We start from the raw sequence: 18037 nt of genomic DNA, 5'->3' as shown, positions 1-18037 counted from the left end.
AGAAATCATAAAACAATTCTACTTAAAATAGCTATAAGAAAATAAAACACCTAGGAATAAATTAACCAAGGAGGTGAAAGCTTTACACTGAAAAGTAAAAATCACTGATGAAAGGAATTAAAGTAGACCATATATGGAAAAAAAAATTCATATTCATGGATTGGAAGAATGAATATTGTTCAAATGTCCATGTTACCCAAAGTGATTTACAGATTCAATGCCATTCGTTTCAAAATACAAATGACACTCTTCACAGAAATTTAAAAAATATCCTAAAATTTGCTTGCAACAGAAAAGACCCCCCAAAATAGTCAAAACAATATTTAGAGAAAAAAAAAAAAAACCTGGAGGCATCACACTACCTGACTTCAAAATACTTATATTACAAAACTATAGTAACCAAAACAGCATGGCACAGGCATAAAAACAGACACATAGGCCAATGGAACAGAATAGAGACAAAAGGAAAAAACATGCACTTAATGTCAATTGACTTTTCAACAAAAGTGAGGTGACATGAACACATAATGGGAAAAGGAAATCTCTTCAATAAATGATGTTGGGAAAACTGGATATCCACTTGCAAAAGAATAAAATTAGACTTTTATTTGACATCATGTACCAAAATCAATTTTAAATGAGTTAAGGACTTAAACCTAAGACTCAAAACTATGAAACTGTTATAAGAAAACAGAGAGAAAGCTCTATGACATTAGCCTGGCAATGATTTTTTTTTTATACGACCCCAAAAGCACAGGCAAAAAGAGCAAAAGTAGCCAAATGGTACTATGTCAAACTGAAGAGCTTCTGCAGAGCAGAAGAAATGATCAACAGACTGAAGAGACAATCTACAGAATGAGAGAAAACGTTTCCAGATTACACATCTGATAAGAGATAAATATTCAAAATATTTAAGAAAATCAAACAACTCAAAGCAAAAAAAAAATAGACAAAGAACTCGAGTGTATATTTCTCAAAAGAAGACATAGAAATAGCCAAAGGGTAGATGAAAAATGTTCATCACTACTAATCATCAAGGAAATGCAAATTAAAACCACTAGGAGTCATCACTTCACACCTGTTGGAATGATTATTATCAAAAATACAAAGATAAGTATTGACAAGGATGTAGAGAAAAGGGAACTCTTAATACACTGTTGTTGAGAGTGAAAATTAGTACAGCCGTTATGAAAAACAGTATGAATGTTCTTCAGAAAAACTAAAAATAGAAACACCATGTGATTTAGCAATTCCACTACTGGGTATATATCCAAAGGAAATGAATTCAGTTGTCAAAGAGATATCTGCACTCCTGTGTTTTACTGTCTTATTTAAAACAGGCAAGATATAGAATCAACCCATGTCTGTAAACAGATGAATGAATAAAGAAAATATAGTCACATACACCATGAAAATCCTGTCATTTACAACAACATGGATAAAACTGGAGAACATTATGTTAAGTTAAATAAGCCAGGCAAAAAATGATGAATACCACATGATCTCACTGATATTGAAATCTACAGAAGCTGATCTCATAGAAGTAGAATTGTGGATTTTGGGTGCTGATGTATTTGGAGAAGGAGCACAGGGAAGATACTGGTCAAAGGATACCAAATTTCTGTTAGGAAGAACATCTATGCAATGTAGTGATATTGTATTCTTGAAAAATTCACTAAGAGAGAGTAAGTAAATTATTCTCACCACAAAAATGATAACTATGTGAGGTAATGCACATACTAGTTGGCTAGGTTTAATCATTCCACAATGCATATTTACTTCAATATGTTGTACATGATAAAAATATTCAATTTTATCTTTCAATTTAAAAAATAAATAAATTTAGATTCTAATTGAGTTACATACAAAATATATTTATCTTCCTGAAAATGAAACTAAATTTGAACTCCAACAGTGTGGAAATGGTGTACTGTATATGTCACTTTTCCTAAAATAGTTTATTATTCCTTAAAACAATTTTACAGGTTAAAGTTCATCTAAATATTATATTTCTATTCTTATAATAGATACACGATGTATTAAGTAGTGAGGACAGCAACCACAGGGGGAAGAGAGATATGGGAAAGACAGATGACTCTTAATGACCTTTTCATGACCTAGAGAAAGAGGCCAAAATTAACAAATCCTGAACAAAAATTATGTACCACCCACAGTGCTTTAAAGATCTTACATCAACCTGGCGTAGTGGCTCACGCCTGTAATCCCAGCACTTTGCCAAGGCAGGTGGATCACGAGGTCAGGGGTTCGAGACCAGCCTGACCAACATGGTGAAATCCTGTCTCTATTAAAAATACAAAAAAAAATTAGCTGGGCTTGGTGGCAGTCGCCTGTAATCCCAGCTACTCAGGAGGCTGACGCAGGAGAATTGCTTGAACCTGGGAGATGGAGGTTGCAGTGAGCCAAGATCGCACCACTGCACTCCAGCCTGGGCAACAGAGCGAGACTCTGTCTCAAAAAAAAAAAAAAAAAAAAAAAAAAAAAAAAAAAAAGATCTTACATCATTATGGTTTTCAGCACATATAAACTACCTTGTAAAGTGGGTAATATGTAAATTTTGCAAATAAAGAAAACAGGGTTCACTGTAGTTAAGATCTTTTGCCATCACAAAAGCAAGAAGTTGGTGAAGCTTAAATTTTAATCCACCCATGTCATACTGCACAGGATAATAAAAGAGGGAGATTCTCAATTCTAGTTCTCATCTGCATGTAACTTAAAATTGTAAAGTATTGGCCTCCCCCTTACAGCCCCATTTTATGGATAAAACAGAAGTTGAGTTATTGTAATAAAAAGGCATCTCTGTCCAAGGGAAATTACATTCTTTGGCTCCATCCAAATTATTCCAGTCTATTGTCACTCAAATGAGACAGGACTGATTTGGAGGTATTTGTTACCAGAAGGGTTAAAATGGAGCTGGAAAGGTGTATATAAACAAATAAACAAATGCTTGCTTTTAAAACAATTGTGAGTGACAGCATTATGAGGGGTTCAAGCAAAGATTATGACCACAATCAAATTGCAAGAGTACATGTAGACAAGATCAGAGCTGAGCAGCGGATGGTAATGGTGAACTTTCTAGATCCCTACTGAGGGGGGAAAATCTTACTTCTCCAGTTGTTATGAGTGCTACTGCCTGATGGCTCTCTGCTGCCAGCCCTCTCTGGAAGTTGCCCTTTGTTGGAGAAGTCGCCTTACTTTTCACTGGGCAGCCTGCTTTCAGTGACTCATAGCATTTATAGCATAAAAGCCTGGTTCTCTTACTGCAACACAAGATAAGAGATATCTTGGCCTCAGAAACTTTTCTACAACATACAGTCAGCTGAGGCTTCTGTTAAGACTAGTCTTGTTCTCTGCCCAATTCTGCTGCTTCCTTTTTTTCTCTTCTATAATAAAAAAAAGATTACTATAGAAGTAATCTTCTATAGTAATTACTGGCACAATTATTTTAGCCCAATGAGACCTATAGAACCATCAGACAATATAGTTCAAGAACATACTCTTAACAAACTTTCAAAAATTTGTTCTTTATCTCACATTCTGTTTTCCAAGAAACCCAACCTTCAAAAGGATTTACAATAATGATTCCGTATCTGTTGCAAGCTACAGGAGATCCACAGGGATTGAGCAAGGGTAATTGGTGAAATGGCTAGACAAATGGTCACAGTTGGTCATTGACAAGATAATAAAAATGTAGATCTGGGGCAACAAAAATTCAAGGAAGAAGAAAATATGCCATTAATAGTGATCAAGTCTGTTCAGAGATTACCTGTGATAGGAAGAAAAATGGTTCCCAAAGATGTCAACAGCCTAATCCCCAGAAACTGTGTGCATGTTGCTTTACATGACAAAAGGGACTTTGCAGATGTGATTAAGGTTAAGGATGGTGAGAATGGAATATTGTCCTGGATTATCAAGGTGGACCCAATGTAATCACACAGCTCTTTAAAAGCAGAGAGCCTTTCCAAGCAATGGTCAGAGCGGGAGATGTGACTAAGGAAAAATGGTCAGAGGGATGCAATGTTGCTGAATTTAAGATAAAGGGAAGGGAACAAGGACTGTCTATGGTTGGCCATTAGGAACTTGGAAATACAAGGAAACAGATTCTTTCCTAGAGCTTCTCAGAAAGAAACACAGTTGTGCTGGCACATTAACTTTAGCCGAATGGGACCTATAGAACTATAAGACAATAAACTTGCATTGTTTTAAACCACTAATTTTATAGAAATTTGTTACAGTGGTAACAGAAATATGGTACAGCATCTTTCAACTATTACCTGTTATAGTATTTGAAATACCAGTGAGAGGAAGTAAAGGCTTAAATCGGCAACTGAAAATGTGGTGATGGACAAGGGATAGGAGGCAATACGGGCTCTTCTCTGGGACATGTTCTCTACACTACACTTGAAACAGAAAAAAATCCACTTTTATGAAAATGCTAATTGATTTTACGTGTAGATAATCCTAACTCAAAGCATTAGATATATGTTACAAATGTTCTACTTCATAACAGAACTAAAATCATACCAAAGAAATTGGGAGTACTTCTTTATAGGTACAAATAATTTATATTCACTTTATTACTTTATGTTTTTCTTTGTATATGAAACATGACTGGGTCTAGCTGGTCCTTTTCATAGTAACAGGTACTTCATTGACTGTAATTATAAAGCTTTTCTTCTTGAGGGTTTTTCTTTTCACTGAATTGAAAAGAAATTGCTTCTTTTATCTCATCTGATTTGACTGAAATACTTATATTGTAAAAATGCTGACAGATCAGTTCTCCACAAAAGGAATGTTAAGCCTTTTATTCTTTTTGTGAAAGTGCTATGGAGAGGGGGATTTCACTGTTGCAGGATTAATTGATTTGCTATAACTGAACAGACAGAATTAACAATTAATTTCGGAGCAGTTATAACATTTATACATAAATCCAGGTTGTTGGAAATATTTCATTCAGACACTGAGTTTGTAAGACAATTTTAATGGATCATATAAATAAAAAATGCATAATAATCAGTGTGCTTATATCTACAGAAAAGTAAATGAAAATACTGTAACACTAAACATGTACTGTTTGAAGGAGAATTTTTCAGTCTTCAAGGTAAAGTGAAGTGTCTTTTCATTCCTTTCATAATTTTTGATGCCTCATGGGCCATACTCAACTATAGTTTTTTTTCTGTGATATTTAATTTTTGACCTTTTTTGTTTTCTTTTCTAGTCTCAAGTCATAAGATATTCAGTAATTTTTTTCAAATGTGGAAAATATGTAGGGATTCACTTTACTGAACACACACACACACACAGTTTTTGATGCTAGTTTGACTAGATATAACAAAATAATTTTCTCAGTATTTTAAAGGATATTTCATATTATCTTACTTCTGTAGGTATTGATGACTGGAATTCATAGTAAAAATTTATACTAATTTGTATGTAAAGCAATTTCATCTTCCTTGAAATATCAGTGGAGTTCTAACTTGTCTAGAATATTATTTTTTATTCTTAGAATTTTGAAAGAAAATTTTAAGATATTTCAGATAAGGGAAATACACTTCTATCACATTGTTAATTGTCTTATTCTCTCTTTTTAGAACTCTTATTAAATGGAACAATTCTCCATATATCTTAATATTTTCCATAATTTTCTTTTGCTTTGGACTCTAGGGATTATTTTCCCAAGTTAATTTGTGATTATTAATTAGGTATGTAGTTCCATTGATTCTATTTTTTAGTCATTTTTAATTTTTATGATATTTTTAACTCAAAATAAATATTTCCCATGCTTCTTTACTTCTTGTTTTATAGACTTAGTAACTATATCTTCCTGAGAATCCTCAGTAAACTTTTTAAAGTTTTATATTATGTGTGTAAGTCAGTTTTGCTGTTTGCACACCTTGCACTTTCTTTATTGAATAGTTTATTTCTTCTCCTAAATTGTCAAGTGGTCAGAGTTGTTCGTTCACAGTTTTAAATAGTCATGCTGTTCAGTAGAGATTGCTGCTCTGTTTTCTGTGAGGTGTGTGGGTCTGATTTCCCAATATTTCCTTCTCCTGGATGAGAATAAAAAGTGGGTTTTGCATGAGTTTGCAGAACATGCCAACTAGTAGGTTCTGCTGAAGTGTGTTATGTTGCAGACAAGTTGGGCACCGAACTGCTTTCAAAATAAGAAGGTGGGTGGCACTTCAGTAAATTTCTTCTATGAACATATATTTTTTTCTTTTTTTATTTGGAAGGTCTAGCTGTGCTCTCTTTCTTCAGGTCTTAATTCCTAAACGAGAGACTTTCTTGTGGGTACAGCCAATGCTTTTAGAAAGAAAATGTTTATGCCATGTTAACATAGGTCTAGCTTTAAAGAGTTTTTGTTTTTTTTTACTCAGTACTTGCTGTATAATGAGAGTTCTTTTTCCTCTTGTGAAGTTTGCTCCAGCTTGTGTTGTATGTTTTGGGGGATGATGCTTTTGGTTCACTTTTGATCTAATCTCATTTGCATCACATATTCTGGAAACTCTTTAATTTTCTGGCTCACTAGTGGTGCCTTTTCATATTATGAAAATATATTTTATCATAGGAGAGGAGGTTCAGGATGGCATTATATAATCTGCACAGGAAATCTATAAGAAAGCATTTTTAACTGCTTTTTTTTAGTCAAGAAACTGAAGAAACTGGCTCTCTGACATATTTTTGAAGTGATTGAGCAGTAATTTGACTTGGGTTTCTCTGCTACCATGTCAAGATCTTTCATTTCTAACCAGGGATGGTCTTAACATTCAACTCTATTTAATTCTATTGAGTCAACAAAACATATTCTAAATGACAGTACTGTACAAGCTCTGAAAATACAGAGATGGCCACATAATATGCAAATGATAAAAGCAAACCTACTTATATATAGATTATAAGGCTTAATCATTTTCTCAACCTATTTAATACTTGTCAGAGACAATTTCTGACAAGGAGGTAAGTGTAATAAAAAGTAGCGTTATTAATAAGTAAAATGCATTAAAATATACTTAGGAAAATTAATGGGCTTGCTTAACTGTATCATTTATATTTTGACTATACTGTTTAAGTAAATAATATTTTGAAAGTTCCTTGAAATGTGATATCTTAGAGATCACTTGTCTGCCAGTCTTCAGTTTTAGAGAAAATAAAATATAAGGAAGTTAAGACTTCCTCTATGACCTCTATGACATATATTCAAAGGCATAGCCAAGTATACTCTGTAATTTACTTCTCCTAAGCTCCTTTTCTTAATGGAGTGGGAGGATGGGAAGACTTTTAGTCACTTAATTCTCCCAATTTCTTTTAGGGAAATTTTCCTTTGGTTTTATGGGAACATAGTACCTCAGTATTAGTATTAGTATAATTATTTTGAAAAAACAACAGTTTAGGGAGAGGTAGACAATAATTAAACAAATAGAACCTTTGTTTTATGGAATAAATTTTTATTACATATAATGAAATTTGTTTCATTAAAAGCCCAAATACAGGGATACCTAATATCAGTGAAGTTTTTTGGTTGCTGACATCTATCCTATTGAAAATAAGACTGCTGTTGTTTCCCTCTATTATCAGTATTTAAGGAGGAAGCAGATTCATATGGTTCATGGTGCAAGGTCTTATTTTTAACTCCATTTTCCAATCTAGCTTCAAAGTAAATAAAGTGGCTGAGAAAAGCAAGATGCTGTTTGTTATTGGCTGAAGGTAAGTACATTTTTTCATGGAATCCAGTGATTAAGAAAATAACAATATAAAGAGATATATTTACATTCCCTATAGACATTGAGGACCTGAGGAAGGAAAAAATGTGCTTTCTTCAATGTAGGCACATTTTACCTATTGCAGATTCAAATTGCATATCAGTGGAACACCAATATGCAAAAGTGCCACAGAAATAATTGTTGCAGACAAGATCCATTAATGTATGTGAAAAGTAGTAGGAGAAAGCTTGGGAACAGGTTACTAATATAATCCTCAAAGTATCTATCCAAAGATATTTATTAATTACAATGGGAAAGATAGTAACCTAGCAAACACCATTCTAATTGATGATCAAATTTAACATCACCACTAATATGACATATTGATATTACAGATATTTTGATATGATACATTGAAAATGACATATTGTCATTTCTGTTATATATGCCAAATATTTATAAGCTCAGTTCAATAATGAAGAAACATAAAACAGACCCATAGTGAAGGACATTTTATGAAATAGTAGTACCACTCATAGGTGTCAATCATAAAAATGATACAGAAAAACCCATTAAAAAGTGGTCAAAGGACATGAAAAGACAATTTTCAAAAGAAGAGTGCATGCAGTCAACAATCATGAAAAATTTCAATATCATTGATCATTAGAAAAATGCAAATCAAAACCACAATGAGAGACCATCTCACAGCAGTCAGAATGGCTATTACTAAAAAGTCAAAAAATAATGGACGCTGGCAAGGTTGTGGAGAAAATTGAATGCTTATACACTGTTGGTGGGAAAGGAAATTAGTTCAGCCATTGGGGAAGACAGTATGATGATTCCTCAAAGACCTAAAGACTGAAATACCATTCAACCCAGCAAGCCTATTGACTGAATATATACCCAAAGGAATATAAATCATTCCATTATAAAGACACGTGCATGTGTATGTTCATTGCAGCGCTATTCACAATAGCAAAGACATAGAATCAGCTTAAATGCCCATCAATGATAGACTGGATAAAGAAAATGTGGTACACATACACCATGGAATGCTACGCAGCCATAAAAAGAATGAGATCAGGGACTGGATGCAGTGGCTCACTCCTGTAATCCCAGCACTTTGGGAGGCTGAAGTGGGCGGATCACAAGGTCAGGAGATCAAGACAATCCTGGCTAATACGGTGAAATCCTGTCTCTACTAAAAATACAAAAAATTAACCGGGCATGGTGGCAGACACCTGTAGTCCCAACTGCTCTGGAGGCTGAGGCAGGAGAATGGCGTGAACCCAGGAGACAGAGCTTGTAGTGAGCTCAGATCATGCCACTGTACTCCAGCCTGGGCGACAGAGTGAGACTCCATCTCAAAAAATAAATAAATAAGAATGAGATCGTGTTCTTTACAGGAACATGGATGAAGCGGGAGGCCATTATTCTTAGCGAAGTAATGCAGGAACAGAAAACCAAATACTGCATGTGTTCACTTATAAGTGGAAGCCAAAAGATGAGAACACATGGATGCAGAGAGGGGAACACAGACAGGGGCCTATGGGACATTGGAGGGTGGGATAAGGGAGGGGATCAGGAAAAATAACTAATGTGTACTAGGCTTAATACCTGAGTGATGAAATAATTTGTACAACCCCCATGACACAAGTTTACCTATGCAACAAACCTGCACATGTGCCCCTGAACTTAAATAACTAACTAAATAAATAAAATACATAAAGACAGACTAAGAAATTGTTGCTGGCTGGGTGCAGTGGCTTATGCTCGTAATTTCAGCACTTTGGGAGGATGAGGTGGTTGGGTCACTTGAAAGCTCAAGAATTCAAGACTAGCCTGGGCAACATGAGGAAACCCTGTGTCTACAAACAATTAAAAAAAAAAAATAGCTGCACATGGTGGTGTGTGCCTATAGTCCCAGCTACTTGGGAGGCTGAGGTGGGAGGATCAGTTGTGCACAGGAGGCAGAAGCTGCAGTTCGCTGAGTTCACACCACTGCACTCCATCCCTCCAGCTTGGCAAGACCGAAAGAAAGGAAGGAGGGAGGGAAGGAAGGGAGGAAGGGAGAAAGGGAGGGTTCCAGATTGGAATTGGAAGAGACTAGAAAGACTAAAGAAAAATTTCAAAAAGCAAAAAAAATGCAACATTGAATCCTGGGTTGGATCTTAAACCAGAAAGATGACATTAACAGAAAATCTGATAAAATTTGAATATGATCTGTAGTTTAGAGTATTGTATAAATGCTAATTACCTGGTATTGATAGTGTACTATGTCAGATGTTAATATTGGCAGAAGCTGATGAGAGATATGTAGGATCCTCTGTACTGTTTCTGCAACTTTTCTTAGTCTAACACTTTCAAAATTAGAAGTTTACAAAATCATTTTAGCATAAGAATACAGATTTTGAGTAACCCACTTTCTCCACATATCTCTTAAAATCTCATTGAGGCTAGGCACAGTGGTTTATGTCTCTAATTCCAACACTTTGGGAGGCTGAGACAGGAGAATTGCTCGAGCTCTGGAATTGGATACTAGCCTGAGCAATGTAGGGAGACCCTTTCTCTCTCTCTCTATATATGTATATGTATGTGTGTGTGTGTGTGTGTGTGTGTGTGTGTGTGTGTGTATGTGTATATGTGTATATATGTATGTATGTGTATATGTATATATATGCATACATATAATTATCATCCTGAAGTTGTTTGGTGGTATCTCATTGTGTTTTTGATTTGTATTTCCCTCATATTTAGTGAGATTGAACATTTTTTTCATGCATCTACAAGCAATTTTCCTATCTTCTTTGGAGAAATGTCTAACCAAATATTCTTTTCCATTTTAATTGTTTTTTCCCCCATTCTAGTTCAATAATGGGAGCTTTACTCTTTGAACCAAAACATGAGAATAGGTAAGGAACAGGAGAGATAGGATTAAAAACTTTGGTCTCAATCCAGTATGTAAATCTGCTGTTATTCCCTAGGGATTACTATATCATCCTTGAAGTAATAGGTAACGAAGACTCTACAGGTTATGGGGAAATGGCAACATCTGGAAGCCCCAGACCCCAATCAGAACAGATGGCTGTTTCCCAAGGGATATAAAAGTAACCGCTTTCCTTAAATAAGCCATCTGTCTGAATAAAATAATTTTCACCAATTAATAAAGGCATGTGAAGGGCTGAGAAATTTCTAAACTCTAAAAATAGGAAGGATGAGAGAACTAAAATTTGCCCAATTATCAAAAGACACCATTCCAAGATATTTATGTTGAATATAAGATAGGACTTATTTTAGTTGCCCTTTCTGAAACATTCTGTGGACTAGCTGAACTGGTAAAAAAGCAAATCAATATATTAAACTAGTCTGTGATAACAAATTTGACTTACTTTACAGCAATGTATAGGATCATTGATCACCAATACCAAATCAGGTAGAATAAAGCAGCTCACATGCTCTTGTAATACAATAAGATCTGACTTGTTAAACTGGTGGTAAATTCAGGCAAGTGGGTAATTTTATTATACCTTTGTGTTGTTTCATTATTCTAATATTGGTTAAGCCCCTACCTACTGCTCATTAGCTGTCTTCCTCAAGTCTAAGCTCCAACTATATCGAAACATTTATAGTTCCACTGGCCAGACTGTTTTAAACTAACAAGCCCATGTAGATGCTGGTGTCAGCCCTAATAGACCTACAGTTTGACAAATTGGCAAACATTGCTTATCCTCCAGGTTCTAGCTCAGGCATCTTCTTTGCGAAGAATTATTTTATCACCCAAAAAAGCTGATGGTGTCATCTTAGCTTCCTCACTGTTTCTGATATGCATTAATAGTGCAGCATACTTCTCACTGAACTTACTCATTGCCAAAGGTTGATTCCCATATTAATGTGTGACTACATAAGGAAACAGACTGTTTCCCACTCATCTCTGATGAGTAGCCCTGATTTTTGAAAAGAAAACTTAAAAACAAAAAGCCTGTTTATGAATAAAACAGATTGAAACTACTAATGACAAATTAAGGCTTGGCTTTAAAAAATTATATTGATGATTATTTTGATAAACCTTTAATTCTTTGTTGCTTAATATAAAAAAACCTAGGAATAAAATTAAGTAGTCTCAAGTTTCAAGCAACTAGCAAAAATATTTAATGTCTGGATACAGAGGTTCTGAGATTTGCAAATCTGATATTTTGGGTTTAGGATTGGTGTAAGTTAAATAGAATTTGCTGTGATCTGTAACCCAACTTTAAACCTGGAAATTCGTGGGATTCAGAAACGTTGGTTCGGTATCCATACCTATAACTTTGTATTTCATAGTTAAAAAAAAATGCTCCCAAAGAGACTGATCTAATTTCTTAGTTTTATTAACTATTCTCAAACACACAAAATTGAAAAATCTAATATCCATTTCCTCTGGCTTAGCTGCAAGCTTAAAATATTTCATCCTCTTCCCCACCCAAGTCTCCTGGGGTCAGACACATAGGGTAGAATGATATGCTACAGTCAAAGCTTGCATATCACGGTGAAAGTAACAATGGTATATACACAACAAAACTCACATTTTTCCCGGCAAAAAAAAATCACAGAAAAGAATCAGTTCTTGATGAGGTGATCTGTCTGAATCCATAAGCCTGGGTAGATTTTTAAAAAAGGTTGCTCAGTGCAAGTTTGTTAGTTCTCTATAAATATATAAACATAAATTGTGTATATATATGATGAAGACTGGCTTTCACTTCTTTCTATATTATCCTTAACTTTTATCCATTAGTCTCAGTTCTTTCATATTTCCTTACCTCATTTTTTCTCAGTAATTTTCTGAGTAGTGAGACTTTGCTTTTGGCAGCCCTTAATAATATTGCTTAAGGAAGGAAGTGCTCAGAATGAATTTTATGTTTGCTTATTTTATCCTAGTAGGAAAGTACTTTTGTATCATATTCCTTGCCTAGTGTCCTTAGTGCTGCATTCTCCCTCAGTTGATGGATTGTTTCCTGTCTGCAATCACTAACCACAGTGTCTTTTCGTCTGGGATCTTGCACGTTAACTCAAGCTGTCTCCTTGTCTGGTCCTCTTAATTTAAATGCTTGTCTCCTTGCCTCTCAGTCTAATAGCTCATTTCTTCTCCTCCCTATTACCCAGCATTGTTTCTCCATCATATCACTTGCAATTTCCAGGATGACATATTTTACTTCAGATCATAGCTCATTTAGTCTTTTCTCCTGCTGGTATGCTAATGGCATCTCAAGCTAATCATTAATTTCCACCCTGTGGTTTCAATAATTCCTTCCCTGCTAAATCTTGCATAGGAAAATTGTTTTAGATTTGGCACCTTAACTTCATCTAAGAAAAAAAATGAACCAGAGGATGCTGAGTCACTGCCAGATGCCCCTCTGGTCAATGGGGGCTCTATTGCTCACCTAGGTAAAGGCTTCTAAACGGGGTAGAAAAATAAAAGGCACAGGAGTGACTTTAAATCTGCTGCTTTATGTGTGTTTAATCAATGTCTTTTGGAAATAAATCGGAAACATTCTGTAAAATTATTGTTTCTGTGACCCTGCAAATAACTATATGTTACGGGGGTACGAAAGATAAAGCATCAACAGAACTGAAAAAAATAATAAAATGTTAGTGCTTGAAGCATCTTCTGAGATCAAGTTCAAGCTCTTCATTTTTACAGATGAAAGCACTGAGGTCCATGGAGCTTAAAAGATTTGCCATGGGTCATACATTCAGTTACATGAGGTTTATTAGCAGGAAATACAGGCCCCATGGCTAATGTTAAATTGCAGTGCCTGAGCTAAGAGAATAAACAACTAGCTCCAGATTCTTAGCCAAATCCATTTCTCTCTTCCTATCTTGAATTCGTCTAGGGCACAGCACATGTATGCCTAGGTATTCCCCCTAGGCATACCATCGTGATTCAGTACAACCTACTCAAGCTCCTTGCACACAGTACCTCCCCCATCAGCAAGTAACTACCACTATTGTGACATGGTTTGCCTTTGGAGAACAACCCAGAGAAGTAAAGCAGCAGAATATGAAGGCTGGCTCCCAGTCATTAGGCCAGGGAGTCCTAGAGCACTGGGTCATGGAGTCCAGTCTAGAAATGGAGATGCAGGCTCTGGGCTCTCTCTCTCTCTCCCCTCACATATTTAGATGATATATTTTGATATAATAAAATTTCCTAGTTTTACTATTTTTTCCTCTCATTGTTTTTGTCTCCGTCTTTCAAAATGTTGGATACCCACAAATCTTCCTTCCCCACCACATACACATGGACATGAATGTTGCATTTTATGTTATATTTCATATGTAAGTACAGGACACTAATATACTGATAGAAGCTCTGTGTTGCTTGGGGGAAAGAAGATTGTCAACTGGTGGCTTTCTATGCAGAAAGATCAAATAGGCAGATGGCAGACCCATCTATTTACTTGAGGGACTTCTAAATAAGAGCGTATATGAATCTTTCCTACTAGGTTTATCCAGTGTCTTCATAGCAGGATCCACCTATCTCATGCTTGGAGTGTATACATTTGGGTGCCAGGATTCTAGAAGTTTAATCGTGTTCCTTTTAACTCCTTGTCTGGAGTTCCTTTTAACTCCTTGTAGGGGGTTGGAAGTCCTACCATCCCGTAACCTGAATTTCACTTAATGTTGTTGTTTTTTTTTTTTTTTTTTTTTTTTTTTTTTTTTTTTATTTTATTTTATTTGGGTGCAGCTCTCTCTCATTCTGAAGTGGCCAGTGGCCAGGGTCTTTGATTCAATTTTCTCTGTTCCTTGGTAAACAACCTATGTTTGGGAATACTTACTGGGATGCATAGAATGAGGAAGCAAACTGGGGATGTATCTATTTCACAGCATACTTTTGTTTTTTGTTTTTGAGTTAGAGTCTTGCTCTGCCACCCAGGCTGGAGTGCAGCGGTGCGATCTCGGCTCACTGCAATCTCCGCCTTCTAGGTTTAAGCGATTCTCCTGCCTCAGCCTCCTGGCTGGCTGGGACTACAGGTGAGTGCCATCACACCCGGCTAATTTTTTGTATTTTTAGTAGAGATGGGGTTTCACCATGTTAAGCCAGGATGGTCTCGATCTCCTGACCTCTTAATCCACCCACCTCGGCCTCCCAAAGTGTTGGGATTACAGGTGTGAGCCACCACGCCCGGCTCATACTTTTGATCAAGTCTTCTGATTTTAACCCCACATGTAATGTACAGTCTCCACTTCCACACATACAGCGCACCTCATAACATCAGTGCCTCTTACTTCTGAATCTTTTCAAAGTTCTGCAGTTTGTTAATACTCTTGCTATTCATTTGCATTGTCCTCTGCAGGCACTTGACAATCAGCTTCCTGAATCTGCTAATGCCTCATCCACATTCCATTAAAAATTTGTTCATATCTTTTTATCCACTATATTTTCCTCTCCTGTTCTCTTTGTAATGGTAAGTATGCAATTTGAAAATCTTTGTTTTCATTATTAAATTTTTAGAAGGCAGCAGAGCATTAGCCTGTTTCCATGCTGACCATCAGATGCCCTCTAAGTGGAATCAGTAGAAGAAGGATTTAATATACATTATTAATTATTTTGTGGCTTACAGAGTCACAGAAAAGGCTAGATAAGCAGCTCTTGATGAGCTCCCTGAGCAACACTGCTGAACAAGACCACTGAGGAAGATGCTAAGTCTGTGATGTTTGGGATACTACAGACTTTTGAAACCACCATCATTATTGCTGACTCCAGGACCACACTGTCTGCCATGAACTGGTCCAAGAAAATATTTTCCCCATCTCTCTGCACAGCCATGAAACTAGGTTCTTGAATTTGGATTCTGATACAGCTCATACAGACCATGCTTACTAGCGGGAACTTAATCTCTGCTTTGTTTTTTTTTGTTTTTTGTTTTTTTGCCTTTGAACTCCAATGCTGGTAATTTTGGGATGTTTTAATCTAGATAACAATCTAAACTGTAATGAACTCTTGGAAATTTGGCTTTTAGCTTGCCATTTACTAACATGCAGTGAGGAATATTGCAAGGTTATTGGAATGGAATTGAATGAGCTATTTTCCACATTTATGTTTAACAGAAATTTTTTTTATTGATATGGCTTGGCTGTGTTCTCACCCAAATCTCACACTGAATTGTAATAATCTCCACTTTTCAATGATGGGGCCAGGTGGAGTTAATTGAATCATGGGGACTATTTTCCTCATGCTGTTCTCCTGGTAGTGAATTATTCTCATAAGATCTGATGGTTTTATAAATGGAAGTTCCCCTGCACAAGCTCTCTTGCCTGCTGCCATGTAAGATGTGTCTTTTCTCCTCCTCTGCCTTCTGCCATGATTATGAGGCTTCCTGAGCCATGTGGACTGTGAGTCCATTAAATGTCTTTTCTTTAGAAATTAACCAGTCTCAAGTATGTCCTCATTAGTATCATGAGAACGGACTAATACAGTAAACTGATATTGCAGAAACTGGGGTGCTACTGTAAAGATATCAGAAAATGTGGAAGTAACTTTGGAACTGTGTAACAGGCAGAGGTTGGAACAATTTGCAGGGCTCAGAAGAAGACAGGAAAATGTGGAAAATTTCAAAACTTCCAAGATACTTGCAGCACTCAGAAGACAGAAAGATGTGGGAAAGTTTGGAATGTCCTAGAGACTTCTTGAATGGTTTTGTCCAAAATGCTGATAGTGACAGGGACAATAAATCCCAGGCCAAGGTGACTCAGAGATGAGGAACTTTTTTGGGAATTGGAGTAAGGTTACTCTTGCTATGCAAAGAGACTGGTGGCATTTTGTCCCTGCCATAGAAATCTGTGGAACTTTGAACTTGAGAGTGATGATTTAAGGTATCTGGTAGAAGAAATTTCTAAGCAGCAAAGCATTCAAGAGAAAGCAGAGCATAAAAGTTTGAAAAATTTGCAGCCTGATGATGCAATAGAAAAGAAAAAACCCATTTTCTGGGGAGAAATTCAAGCCTGCTGCAGAAATTTGTGTAAGTAACAAGGAGTGGAATGTTAATCACCAAGACCACAGGGAAAATGTCTCCAGAGCATGTAAGAGACATTCACAGCAGCCCCACCTATCATAGGCCCAGAGGCCTAGGAGCTAAAAATGGTTTCATGTGGCAGGCCCAAGGCCCCCTTGCTGTGTACAGCCCAGGGACTTGGTTCCCTGCATCCCAGCAGCTCCAGCCATGGCTAAAAAAGGCCAAGGTATGGCTCAGGCCGTTATTTCAGAGGGTGAAAGCCCCAAGTCTTGGCAGCTTCCACATGGTGTTGAGCCTGCAAGGCACAGAAGTCAAGAATTGAAGTTTGGGAACCTCCACCCTAGATTTCAGAGGATGTATGGAAATGTTTGGATGTCCAGGCAGAAGTTTGCTACAGGAGCAGGGAGAACCTGTCATGGAGAACCTCTGCTATGGCAGTGCAGAAGGGAAATGTGGGGTTGTAGCCCCCACACAGAGTCCCCACTGGGGCACTGCCTAGTGGAAATGTGCAAAGAGAGCCAATGTCCTCCAGACCTCAGAATGGTTGATCCACTGACAGCTTGCACCATGTGCCTGAAATAGCCACAGACATTCAATGCCAGCCCAAGAAAGCAGCTGGGAGGAAGGCTATACACTGCAAAAACATGGAGCAGAGCTATCCAAGACCATGGGAATCCACCTCTTGCATCAGCATGACTTGAATGTAAGACATGAAGTCAAAGGAGATTATTTTGAAACTTTAAGGTTTAATGACTACCCTATTGGATTTCAGACTTTCAAGGGGCCTATATAGCCCCTTTATTTTGGCCAATTCCTCCCATTTGGGAGGAGTATATTTACTCAATGCCTGTATCCCCATTGTGTCTAGGAAGTAACTAACTTACTTTTGATTTTACAGGCTCATAGGGAGAAGAGATTTGCCTTGTCTCAGTTGAAACTTTGGACTGCAGACATTTGAATTAATGGTGAAAGGAGTTAAGACTTTACGGGACTGTTGGGAAGTCATTATTGGTTTTGAAATATGAGGACATGAGATTTGGGCGGGTGGACATAATTGAATCATGGGGGGTTTCCTCCATACTTTTCTCATGGGCATGAATAAATCTCATGAGATCTGATGGTTTTATAGATGGGAGTTCCCCTGCACAAACTCTCTTGCCTGCCACCATGTAATATGTCCCTTCCTTCATCTCCTGCCGTGATTATGAGGCCTCCCCAGCCATGTGGAACTGTGAGTCCACTAAACCTCTTTCCTTTATAAGTTACCCAGTCTTGGGTATGTCTTTATTAGTAGCACAAGAACAGACAAATATACTCACTATATATTTT

The sequence above is a fragment of the Pan troglodytes genome, chromosome 11, assembly GCF_028858775.2.
Source record: "Pan troglodytes isolate AG18354 chromosome 11, NHGRI_mPanTro3-v2.0_pri, whole genome shotgun sequence".
NCBI classification, from domain to species: Eukaryota; Metazoa; Chordata; class Mammalia; order Primates; family Hominidae; genus Pan; species Pan troglodytes.
The sequence above is the reverse complement of the archived record's forward strand: the minus strand, read 5'-3'. Positions refer to the sequence as shown.